This window comes from Dipodomys spectabilis, unplaced genomic scaffold (genome assembly GCF_019054845.1).
Source record: "Dipodomys spectabilis isolate Male_0828 unplaced genomic scaffold, ASM1905484v1 ptg000182l, whole genome shotgun sequence".
NCBI lineage: Eukaryota > Metazoa > Chordata > Mammalia > Rodentia > Heteromyidae > Dipodomys > Dipodomys spectabilis.
The window spans coordinates 417224-430978 of record NW_024870859.1 but is presented as its reverse complement, the minus strand read 5'-3'; the positions used below and the strand labels follow the sequence as shown (position 1 = coordinate 430978).

The following is a 13755-nucleotide window of genomic DNA, read 5'->3' as shown; positions in this document are numbered from 1 at the left end:
GTATTTAAATCAGCATACTGTTAAAGACCCTGCAAACCCATGTTTATTTAAGGTCAGTTTTCAAATAACACACTGTACAATCAGTGAATTTCTACAACAACTGATGAATAACTCAAGAAAATGGGGTATGCATATATGAAGGAAATTATTTTGCCATATCAAAGAATGTAATTATGCCATTTGCAGGATAAGTGATGGAACAGGGGATCATAATTTTTAGTAAAATCAGCTGAAGTAAATAAAAAGACAAATACCATGTTTTATGTAGTAACTGGAATCAAGATCTATAAACACAAACAAGCAAAAGTGGAAATTTTCATAACTAAACCCATTATTTTACACAATAAAAATGTAGTAATAAAAAAATCTATGTTTTGCAACTGTCATGTGGAAAATACGTTAATACTGTGAAGGTGGTATCTTTATTAGATTTCCAAAGTTTCGTCATAGAGTATCTTACATACAGACCCTTTATAGAGAATTTTTTAAAGGTGGAATTGAAACAGATAACTTCTAAAATACATAAGCAGCCTTCTGACTATATTTTTAGTTTCAGGTATTCTAATAGTTATTTTTTCTGAAATATAAAACTGAAATATCTGGGTTCAAAACTTGTACACTTGGTAACTCCTTAACTATACAATCCTGGCCAAATTATTAATCTCTCTGAACTCAGCTCTCAAACCAGGGAAATGAACAGAATAATCTGTCTTATTTCAGAATATGTTGTAAAGATTAACATTAGATGTGTTACATGAAAAATTTTTGTGGATATTAAAAACATTAAGTATTCAATGAATACTGGTTAATATTAATAATTCATTGTATTTACATATCAGGTGACACATACTATGCTGCTTTCTGTATCTATTATTCTCAGAAAATGTCAAATTCAAATTTGAAAATATGTGCAAAAATTTATTTACAAAAAGTCATTGTATTGGGAAAAAGCAAAAGATGGTATGTGATACGTACAGATTACCTTCCTTTCCTTTAAAATTAAAGTATTACATATTAACCAACGAAGAAAATTAGATAGGAGCTTTGATAGTATATTATATTTAAAGAACCTAGCTAGAAATTAGACATACAATTGTAAATGACAATTCTCAGGTAAAAATTCATAATTATCTCTCATTAATTATCTCATTAATTATCTCTCATTATATAATTATGAAAAATGACTTATAGTTCATTTTGTATGGTACTGTTGTACTCAGATTATTTTCAATAAGATATGCTTCAAGAATGAATGATACTGGCAATTAAGGAAAAGGAAAAAAAGCAAGTAAAATTCTCAATTTTAAATTATGACATCCAAGTCTTATGGAATTGCTCAAGTTTAGGAAAGATATCAATTATAGAATAATGCTTCCTAAAACATACACAAAATTTTCAATCTGATTTTAATATGAAGTGTAAATTCCATTTTATTTTGTTATCTTTTATTGTCAGAGATTGAATACAGAATCTTACTGATGTTAGACATGTTCTCTGCAACTGAGCAATACCTCAAGCCGTTAGTGTATTATACATATATGTATTATATATATAGTATTGTATATGTGTGTGTGTGTATTTTAAAAATCTATTTAGTGCATTAAGTATATAATATGTGTATATGTATTTTAAACATGTATTAATATATCAAGCTATTTGATGTTCAGTATAGTTAAAAATTTGTTTAGAAAACATGTAGAACATAGAAAAAGTGTGGGATTTTTCTTAGTGTCAGACAATTACATCATTCACTATTGTCAATAGTAGTTCAATAATGTACTTAGATTATGATGGTTATATTTGGTATTCATATTTATCTCTTGAGAAATATTTCAACTTTTACATAACTTTTACTAATGTCTACCAGAGAAGTTTCATTTGCTTTGTAATGTGCATAGGAACTTTCTAAATTCACTTTCTAAATTTTAAGGAAAAGGAATAAAATAGATTTTTTCCTATTCTTCTTTTGCACATTATTGGTTCATCACTGTGATCACAAGGCTCTCTTGTTCTCCACAGAAAACTTGTCTTCCTAATAATAAAAGTACTCTCAATGCCTATTCAAAAACCCTATACTGTGGACTGAAGTCTGTAATGGATCACATCTAATAATTACAAACTCCATAAAAAGTGTACTCAGAAGAGAAAATCAGTGCAGGAGTTAACCATGAGACTAGCTCTACTATGAAAGCTTACCTTGGATGAACAAAATGACAAAAGGACACTATTTAGTCTTGAGTATGTGAGACTTTTAATGCTTTTACAAACATTATCAATCAGGTTTCACAAAGCAAATTGTTGAAAAAGTTAGAGTGTTTCATCATATACTTAGGACACTTAAGTGGATTTTTTTCCCATAACTTTCTTTGTAATGTTATAGGAGAAGATAACATCTGAAAATGAAACTCAAATACAAACATATGTCAAAGACCTACAAACACATGTCAAAGACCCTATACTGCCATCCAGTTAATAAAATGAGACTTAGGAAAATCAAAACAATTGGGCATATTGGTAAATAGTATAAGAAGAAAAGTAAAATGGAAAAAAAAAAACCCTGTAATTGACTTGACCAAACTACTGATAAAATTGACTTTACCAGGCATGCATGCATACATATACATATATACATCTATGTATGTATATACATTCTATATACATACATAGATGTATATATGTATATATAATAAAAATATGATAAAATGGCTTCAATATAAAAATATATAAATGATAGAAACATAATTTCAAAGTAAAGAAAACTGGCAGAAAATATTCAAACTCAAATAATAGATATAATTTTCATGAATAAGTGATGTGAATATCATGTTGGCCCTGAATACAATATGATATTGACCTCTATCGTGTTCTTCTAGGAAAGAATAAAACACCAGAAAAAACAATTGAATGATATTCTATAAAATACATGACTAATATTCCACATGATTCTGCAAAACATGAAAAATGCTGATTTAAATCACAAAACAGAAAAAAACTAAAAAGACATTGTGACAAAATGTAATATGGTGCAGTGAGTTCAGTCATAATACAGAGGAAAAGACAGTAGATGAGAACAATAAGATAATCCAAAAAGAAGCATGGAGTTTGTGTTACAATATTGTCAGCTTGTTAATGTTGACATTCATATGATGGTTAAATGAGAAATGAACAGTAATCACTTTATTTTTAATTTTTGTTTTTTATTGTGAAAATACTGTACAGAGGTGTTACAATTACATGGGCAAGATAACGAGTACATTTCTTATCAAGCATTGTAGCCTTCTCCTTTGTTTCCCCTTCCCATCCCTTTCAATCCTCCCCGCCTCCCCCCACCAAAGTTGTAAAGTTCGTTTTGTACATAACGACTTGTACTTCTCATTGTTGCAATGGGTCCACCTGTATCCCTATTTAAACGACTTGTTTTTCCCCTTCCCCTCAACAAATTACACCGACATCAAATATAGTGAATGCACGGGTTATACCTTGAGGGAGGGACATACAAAGCAACGAAGAAATAATCTTATAAATTCATTAGAAACAATTGCATGAAAGAAAAAAAAACATTTGAATACGTATCTTAGGGTACATTTCCCTAACATTACCTTATCTGACCTATTCTGCTTGACTCAGACATATACTAGATATTGCAAATAAGGGAAACCATGGGACCTATGTTTCTTTGGGCCTGGCTTACTTCACTTAATATAATTTTTTCTAAGCCTTTCCATTTCCTAACAAATGGGGCAATGTCATTCTTTCTGATGGAGGCACAGAATTCCATTGTGTATATATATGACATTTTCTTGATCCATTCATCTACTGAGGGGCATCTGGGTTGGTTCCATATCTTAGCTATAGTAAATAATGCTGCAATAAACATAGTCATGCTGGTAGCTTTAGTGTGGTCTTGTTTGTGAACATTTGGGTAAATGCCCAAAAGTGGGATTGCTGGGTCATAGGGGAGATCTATGTGGAGTCTTTTGAGGAACCTCACCTCTTCAGTAAATAGTGCTGGCAAAATTGGTTAACAACTTGTAGAAAACTAAAGTTAGGTCCTTGTAAAACACCCTGCACCAGAATCAACTCCAAATGGATCAAAGACCTTGGAGTCAAAGCAGTCACTCTCCAAACATTAAAGGATGGAATAGGAGAAACCCTAGGCTTCCTTGGCACAGCCATAAATTTTCTTGATAGAGAACGAGAAACACAACAACTCAAAGAAAGTTTGGACAAATGGGATTGCATGAAATTGCAGAGCTTCTGCATGGCAAAGGATATAACAAGATCAATAGAAAGCCCACAGACTGGGAGAAGATCTTCATGAGCCATACAATGGACAAGGGTCTCATATCTAAAATATACTTGGAACTCAAAAAATTAAATCCCCCAACAACAAATCCTCAAAGAAACAACTGCCCAATAAATAAGTGGGCTAAAGACTTAAAGAGAAACTTCTCTGAAGAGGAAAGAAGGATGGCCAATAGACATATGAAGAAATTCTCAACCTCCCTAGCCATAAAAAAATGCAAATCAAAACAACATTAAGATACCACCTCACCTCAGAATGACTATAGTCAAGAACTCTAATAACAACAGATGCTGGAGGGCATGTGGACAGAAGGGAACCTTACTACATTGTTGGTGGGAGTGTAAACTTGTTCAACCACTTTGGAAAGTAATCACTTTCTTACAAATGTAAAATTCATTAATTTTATTTTCGGAGATGGCCTAGGAATTTGGACTCAGGGACATTTTTGGCTTAGTAGTGAAGGACTCTACCTCTGGATCCATACCCTTACCTCTTTATTTAATCATTTATTCATTTATTTATTTACTTATTTATTTATAGATAGAGTCTCACAATTTTGCTTTACTGGCCTTAAAACTTGATCTTCCTTTATTCACCTCCATAGAGTAGCTGGTATGTGTACCACTTCATCTGACCTATAATTCAAATTTTAAAAATATAAGTGGCTTTATAAACTTTCTTTTCACCTTTAGGACTTAGAAAACATTCATCTTTTTTTAGAAATATAGTTTTGCCTTATCTTGAATTGTATAAAATTGGACTAATTTAATAAATTTTACTTCTTTCATTTAGCATAATTTCTCTGCGATTCACTCATGTTTTACATGTATTGAATGTTTCTTTTTGTCCTCACTAGTATTCTATGATATAGATATTTATCAGGTTTTTATTTTTTTTATTTTCATCATGAGAGAAACATGATTGATTTTAATTTTAAAAAGTAGATACTGGTATCATATCACATTGGCTTATTAATTTTTAAGGCATTTTGTATACACAGTATCAGTGTGGACAATTTTTTTAATATTAATTACTTATTATGGTGTTTCAAACTTTCAAATTTTTTTCAATATAAGAAAATAGCAGTATCCATTACTGTGTTGCTTATCAAACATAACAATTAATGATTAGTCTTTGTAGTTCTAATAATAAGTCCTCTCATTTCCTCATAAAATATAAGTGATCTTCCTTTGCAGGACTGCAGTTAGACCAGTACTTCTCAAATAATGTTACCAAATAACCAAATAAGATACAAGTTCACTTATACTTCTCTTTTTTTTCCAGGACATTAAAGCTATGTTCAACCTCAAATTCCTGTTGAATAAAACTTGAGCCATTGTTTCATGATCCTGAGAAACCTCAGGAAAACAAACAAACAAAAAAACCCACTAAATTTTGATGATGGGCTTTCTGTTTGTGAAGAACCAGCTTCACTGGAGTTAACCCAGTACTTTCAACTAGCATGGTATAACTTTTAAGGCAGATGGTCTGCACAAGAGAGTTAATTTCTTTATTTGCCATGTCACAGCCCCCACTTCTAGGGGACTGTCTTTTTCTGTAACAAGGATTTGGGAAGGGATGATGAACTTTCTTTTTGTGATAGATCACCTTATGTAGTTTATCTGGGCTTTCCACAGCTTGTCCCAGTGTAAGCAGCCAACTATTTTGAATATTTCTTAACCTCCTTCATGTTCTTATGAGTGAAACTAGAGTTCCTTTTTCTAGGAAGATCAATAGAGTGATCCTCAATATTACTACAAAAATTTCGTTTTAAAACATTTTGGGTTTCAGATGCCATAATCTCTCAAATATGGGCGCCTCATGGTTTTGTGATGTCCAGCCCAGCCTTCCACTGAAGAAAGAGCTTGGCAGCTCCCAGTAGTCCCCAGCTTCAGGAGGGGCCCCACCCATAGCCATTCAAATACTGCCTACTCCCATACTTCCAGGAAAACTCACATAACAGGTTTTTTTTGTTTGTTTGTTTTGTTTTGTTTTTGTTTTCTTGCTGTTGTTTTTTTTAAATTGTTTTTTAATTCTGGCATTTTAGAATTTTTTATTATTACATAAAAAGCCCATATGAACTATTTGAGCTCAAGTCTTTCTCACTGGTAGAAAACATCCACTTCTTTTTTCTTCAATAATGAAAGCACCTGAGATGGCTATATGCTGTAACTAATACTTTGGTCTTGTTATTAATTTCAAATACATGACATTAATGTCCTCAAGTTATTTTAGAAATCTTTAAACTTTTCTTTCTCAAAAATCTAGATTTTTAAAAAAATTATTAGGATATATAAAAGTTATAAACACCTAAACCAAACTGTTTTGTTTAGAAAGAATCTTTCTTTTGAATCTGTAGACTAGCTTCACCTTGACTACTGCCTCAGCCTTTAAGTTATTTAAATTACAAGCATGTGTCATTATGCCCATCTCAACTGTACTCATTTTTAAAACAAACTACATGAGTATGGGCACACCTTTGCTTTTAAAATAATGCTACTTAGTTTGAAGCTCATTAGAAAGTATAATTTTAAAATGATATTTAAGAAGTGAAATTGAGGGCTTGGATGGAGCTGCAGTAGAGTTCTTAATTAGCATATGCAAAGCCCTTCAATTTACCCCCTACCAAGAGAAATAAAACTATGGTTGAACATTCTTAATCTTTCAACAATTAATTAGAAAGTAGACACAAAAGTTTAAAGTCATAGTAATCTGACATTTATTTTATTTTCTAAATTTTCTTTCTTCAAGTTGCTGGTTCATTTTTCACAGCTTTCTTTTTAATTTGGACGATTGTTTCTTTTTTTTTTTTTTAACATGATTGTAGTAATCAGGATATTTGAGATGTTCTTTCTGAACTGAAGAACAATTCAACATTTTACATGTATATTGAGCACATTGTCACCACATTGTACCATGGACAAAAACATGAAGGTAGTATTGGGAAGATATTCACAAAGAATGGATAACCATATTAGATAACATGCACAATAGGAAGCTATAATTATATGCCCTAATGAATCATAATGGCAATAAGTGTTATCAATATAGATACTGCTTATGACAGAACAAAAGATCTATAAAACATTCGTTGCTCCTCCAGGGAAAATAGTGCAGGGCAATTAAAGGGAGTGAGAATTACATGCATATGAAGCAATTAATTCGTTGGATGTAGAAGGTTAATTGCTGTGACTAGATAAACAAAGCGGCATTACTTATATCTGAAAGAGTTTAGTGGACTAGTTTCTGACAATTTTTTGTCTTATTTTGCAGCTAATTAAATGACGCAATGTCATAGCTTCCTAACAATATTTTTAGTGTAATCAGACATGTTCAAATTAGTATTGTACTTTTCTTACTCATTATCTTTTCTAAATCTAACATAGATTGTTTTTTATGATTACCTTTGTCAGATTTGGACAAATGCTAATCATTAATGTACCTTAGCTTTGCAATGTTGTGCAGTGAAGTGCATCATTTGGTTTGTATTAAATATCTGCTTAATGTGTATTTCTGAAAAAAATTATTACCACTTTCATTGATTCATTTATGAAAGTTCATTACATGTACAAAGGAAAGAGAAGGAAAAGAACGCTTTAGGTATTTGAAAAAGGGGAAATTATGAAACCAGAGTTTGGGCATCATTATACATTCAAATTTGTCAATGCAATATGTTTTTCATTTTATCAGAGAATTGAGATCACTGAGTTGAGTTGTTATAAACATTTTAGTTTCAATCTTTGATAAAAGGAAAAATATATTTTAGATATGGCTTTCTCCAGTTATAATTAAAATTAAAAAAATTAAATATATAATTTAGATTTTTTTTTGGGGGGGGGGGTCCTGTTGTGGGGCCTGAACTCTGGGCCTGGGAGCTGTCCCTCAGCTCTTCAGTTCAAGGTTAGCACTCTACCACTTGAGCCACAATGCTACTTCTGGCTTTCTTCTTTTTGCTTATGTGGTGCTGAGGAATAAAACCCAGGGCCTCAGGCATGCAAGGCAAGTGCTCTACCACTGAGACACCTTCCCCCTCATTCAGAATTTCTAAACTGGCCAACCCCCTGCAAATCATCTAAGTCAGAAATCAATTATATGAATATTTTTTTCTGTAAAGCCTTAGAGATTGTTAGTCTTTGTTAATATTTTATTTAAAGAAAAAAATTGATATCAAATAATAACAGGAATGAAAAAATAATGAAACAATGAATGAAGAAAGTGTAAGAATTGGTGCTCTACTTAAATATCCACCTTCAGTTTTATGAATATAATAAATGAGGTAAAGTGATTAAAAATCACAGGTAGTTTAATTTAGAGAAAAATTAGTATTCATAGTTCATACATTTCTCCATTAGGCTACAATGCTTCTCAGATTAGAGCTTTTAAGGAAGAGATACATGAACTTTAATTATTTTAATAAAGAACATACTTGCTTCATGGAGGCATGATAAAATATATTTTAAAATACTGTTTATAGAGAAAACATTGATAACACCTGGAAAGCTTTCCTATAATAGAGCTTTAATTGGCTAAAATATATGCAGTGTTTTGAAAAGTACAATGAATATTATGATTTTAATAGATCAAAATTGTCCTTGGACATATGTCCCAGGTGGTTACAGAAATACCCTTAGGTGAAATCTGGTCTTACACTAAATAAACAAATTGTCGCTCAACAATTTTTGTGTTTACATTTTTCAGGTCTAGTATACTTTACTGAGAATAGTCTTCACACTTACTAAAGAAGTTCCTAAGACGAACTGGATTGATCATTAGGTTATAAATATTAAAATCCATATAATATGTAATAACCAACATTGTTTCTTTCTTCATTGATGAAGACAGGTGCAATTTGGAAATTATATTATTATTGAAGAATAGTTAAGTATAGCATTATTCCTTCTAATATGAGGTATGTTTAAAATATTCACAGCTTATAATGGTATTATTTTGCTATTTCCCTTTGAATTTACTAGCTTGGGCGTGAGTTGAAGTTTCATATACAGAAACCATTCATCAGTGTAAACTTCCCTGTCAATAAAACCAGCCAAACTATGACAGCATAAATTTGTCCTAAGGCTTATGAGAATCATCTGCAACAAATAGTTTCTTTGCCAATGAGGTACTATATTGAACAAAGCTTACATTCAATCAAGTTTGAGATTCAATCAAGTTTGAGATTCATAACTTTGAAAACATCAATCAAGTTTTACAAGGATTAGACTGATCAAGGCAACAAAACATTGAAATCACACCAACATCTTTCTGGCTCAATACACTGTTAACATTTTATGTCTTTTGTTTATTTAAAAGTCATTAAATAAAATTTTTAAAAAAAAATTTTTCCAGTTTCATAAAATCAAAGCATATAGAATGAAATTTTATATACCACATTTTGTCATGCATTCCAGTAATCAACACACACACACACACACACACACACACACCAGCATGTTTTGTAACAGAGGAGACAATACAAATTACTGAAGAATAAACTCAAGAAAGACAGGAAAGAATAATCGTAAATTAATCTGGATTCTGAAACCAGAAATGCTCATTTTAAGTAAGAATATTAAAATAAACTTAGCATGTTGAAGTATTTATGTGGTTATTTCTTTCATCTTCCATGTTTGAAATCTGGTGTGCAATACAGTATACACTGAATATCATATCAGTATCACCTTCCAAATGCTTAGAAGCAACTGTGGTTGGCACTTAATGAACTATGCGACAGAGGCTGGGTTTTTTCTCCTTCCAACATAGTTGTTGCCATTGTATAGTTAGTGTAGAATGTGACTACAATAACTGAACTTGATTCTTACATTTAATTTTCTAAGGTAAAACCACATTCTCTTTGAGATTCATAACTTTGAAAACAACACTAAATTTCCCATCCCTTTCCTGATGTTTGAGGATTGAAGATATATTGTAATTAAATTTATATCTTTAGCAAACATTTTAAATGATATGAAAGCATTATAAATTTTTATAAAAATGATCAGTTAATACTCCAATGCTTGTGTACTGAACTGTGTGTTTTTATCTTGTTCCTTGTATTCACCTTACAAGTACACTCTTTTTCCATTAGCCTGTAGAGGTTGTTCACAAATTTAAAATGAAAAGTAGTGAGATGCGTCACTAAATTGGCCATTAATTTGTTTTCTTTCTTTCTTTTTTTTTTTTTTTTTGGTCCATCGTGGGGCTTGAACTCTGTGCTTGGGCACTATCCCTGAGCTCTTCAGCTCAAGGCCAGTGTTCTACCGCTTGAGCCACAGCGCCACTTCCGGTTTTCTAGTGGTTTATTGGAGATAAGAGTCTCACAGACTTTCCTGCCCGGGCTGGCTTTGAACCGCGATCCACCGATCTCAGAATCCTGAGTAGCTAGGATTACAGGCTTGAGCCACCAGCGCCCAGCGATAACTGTGTTCTTAACAATAGTCAGTACATGATAGTCCAGTTCACTGAATTTGATCTCTGTGTTTTGAATATCCATAAATATTCATTGAGTTTATTTGCCATGAAATATGTTGAAAAGTGAGAGAGTTAGGCATGATTAGGTAGGATAAGAAGTAATGAGGCAAAGTGAGGCCACTCAGTAATAAGAAAAGGAAGAAGAAATTGATGGGAACAAATGATTTGAGCACTCCCTGTTATATCCAGGGAGCACAGTATTAATCCTTTAGTAAATTGCTTTTAAGAAAGAAAGAGATAGTAATAAAGGGAGACTTAATTTTAGGAGCACTATAGAAGGCCAAATGCCAATGGTTCCCACTCATAATACCAGTTTCTCAGGAAGTTGAAATCTGAAGATCACAATTCAAAGCCATCCTGATCAGGAGAGTCTGTGAGACTCTTAATTCCAATTAACCGGCAAAAATCCAGAAGTAGAGTTGTGGCTTAAGTGATAGAATAGTAGTCCTGAGTGGAAAAACAAAGAGACAATACCAGGCCAGTAGTTCAAGCTCCAGTACATGCATATACACCAATAAAAGCACTGTGTAGGAGGCATTGGATTTTGTTCCAAAGTGGTTTAACATATTAGCAAGATATAATTATGAGAATGGTTGGCAGAAATTAGTTCTATAAGTACCATAAATAAAAGTGAAATAATAGAGTAAACTAATTGTGATGTCTGAACAGTCACTCTAATCTGGTATGTCCAAGCTTCTACAATAGTATCTGGAAGTGTCATTAGCCAGTGTAGGAACAGTGTTGTGTGGTGCATCAGTGCTAACACTGTACCAAGTGTCTTGAAGTTTCAGCTTGCAGTAGTTGATTATGTGACAGTTGTGAAGTCATATATAGTTACAAATCCTGAACCAGGACATACTATCTATATTAAACAACTACAGTGATGGTATTTAGGACTGTGATGTCCTTCTTAGACATATATTCAAGTTGATATGTATAACGTTCTCTTGATTAAATTGTATTGTAATTGGGATGAGACATTATAAAATATACAACATGATTAGACATGGAAGCTTGATTTGCAAGTATCTTTTAATGAAAAGACTTTTTTTTTTTTTTTTTGGCAGTCATGGGGCCTGAACTCTGGGCCTGGGTGCTGTCCCTCAGCTCTTCAGCTCAAGGCTGGAGCTCTACCACTGGAGGCACAACACCACTTCCAGCTTTTTCTTATGTGTTGCTGAGGAATCGAACCCAGGGCCTCATGAATGCAAGGCAAGCACTCTACCACTGGGCCACCTTTCCAACCTGGATCAAGAGTCTTTATGGGTAATGTCTGTGCAAATATTCCAAGTTAACCAAATGGTTAATAAAAAGAATTCTTCCTCAAAAAGCCTTCAAATAACTGGGGGCTGGTGGTTCACGCCTGGAATCCTAGCTTCTCAGGAGGCTGAGATCAGAGGATCACGGTTCAAAGCCAGCCCAGGCAGGAAAGTCCTTGAGACTAGCTCCAATAAACCACTAGAAAACCGGAAGTGGCACTGTGGCTTAAGTGGTAGAGTGCTCACCTTGAGCTGAAGAGCACAGGGACAGCGCCCAAGCCCAGAGTTCAAGCCCCATGACCAACCAAAAAAAAAAAAGTTCAAATATTCCTGAACTAGGCGAATGCTGATAATAGTAGGTTAGGTTGCTTATCAACTTATATGTCCTTGTCAACATTTGAGATCCACTATTATTCAGCTTTTGACAAGACCCCAATTTAGCCAATTACTATAGGTGCTTTTGCCAAGTGTCAGCTGAGTTATGGATAGGCATGTCTACAAAATATTTTAGCTTCAAGGCCTTACTTATATACAAATTAGAATTTTCCATATATGGTTGAAATAATTGGTATATCTTCCTTTGCAACAAAATTTGGAACTTCAGCACACCATTTATGCAATTTGCTTGGATCATGTGGAAGGTTTGAGTTTCTATCAACAACTTATGATGGCACTCAGATATACATATACAGTAAAAAGAGCAAGAACCTATAGATTGATGTACAGTTACTTTTTGCAGTTTTATTTGATGATTCTTTATTTCCAGTACAAATCTTATTAAAGAAATATTTGAATTTGCAATATTAAGACAGAAAAATGCTTCCAATATTGTAAATTATTCATTTTGATATACAAAATTGAGTTTCTTTTCTCTGTCTTTGGTAGTGAACATTGTGAAAATGAACCTGGAACAATAAATGGAAATAACTTGAGAAAATTAATAAATATATCTAGATTACTCCTTTAAACTTCATTTCTAGTAAAATGTAAAATGTTTTTTTTGTGTGTGGGGGGTCCAGTCATGGGGCCTGAACTCTGGGCCTGGGCGCTGTCCCTCAGCTCTTCAGCTCAAGGCTAGCGCTCTATCACTTGAGCCACAGCGCCACTTCCGGCTTTTTTCTTCTTGCTTATGTGGTGCTGAGGAATTGAACCCAGGGCCTCAGGCATGCAAGGCAAGCACTCTACCACTGAGCCACCTTCCCAGCCCTGTAAAATGGTTTTGACATGATGTAAAGGTAAGTTCAAATGTTACCAATACAAATGAAAAAAAATAGCTTGGAAGAGTAGCTCATCATTGATGGGTTCTAGGGGACTATCTACTCTCAATCTGAATTTTATCCTTTATGGAGGTGAAACCAAAGTTACATATATATATGAGGGGCTATTATCAAATATTGCCATGTCTAGAGAACTCTTATAATTATGGAGATCAGACATATCTTACTAGAAATGCAGAACATTTTGATAAGGATTATTATACAAATCAATATTGATGAAAACAGATGACTTGGTATATTCTAGTGATTCAAGAACTGTGTAAACTGAGGCAGGAAGGTGGAGGGATTAAAACCAACATAGACTGAAACCATTATAAAACAAAACATAATATTGGTATAAGTTGGTGCAAAGTTTTGAATTAAGTATAATCAGGGCCTGTTGTGGTGGCTCAATCCTATTATTCTAATTAGTTGGGAGGTGTAGATCCTGGGGCTGTGGTTTGAA

The 13755-nt window shown here is 33.0% G+C and overlaps 1 pseudogene; it reads right to left on the bottom strand.

Moving 5' to 3' along the window:
• Positions 1–5535: 5535 nt before the first annotated feature.
• On the bottom strand, positions 5536–6104 carry LOC122121066 (annotated as a pseudogene).
• Between the last annotated feature and the right edge of the window lie 7651 nt (positions 6105–13755).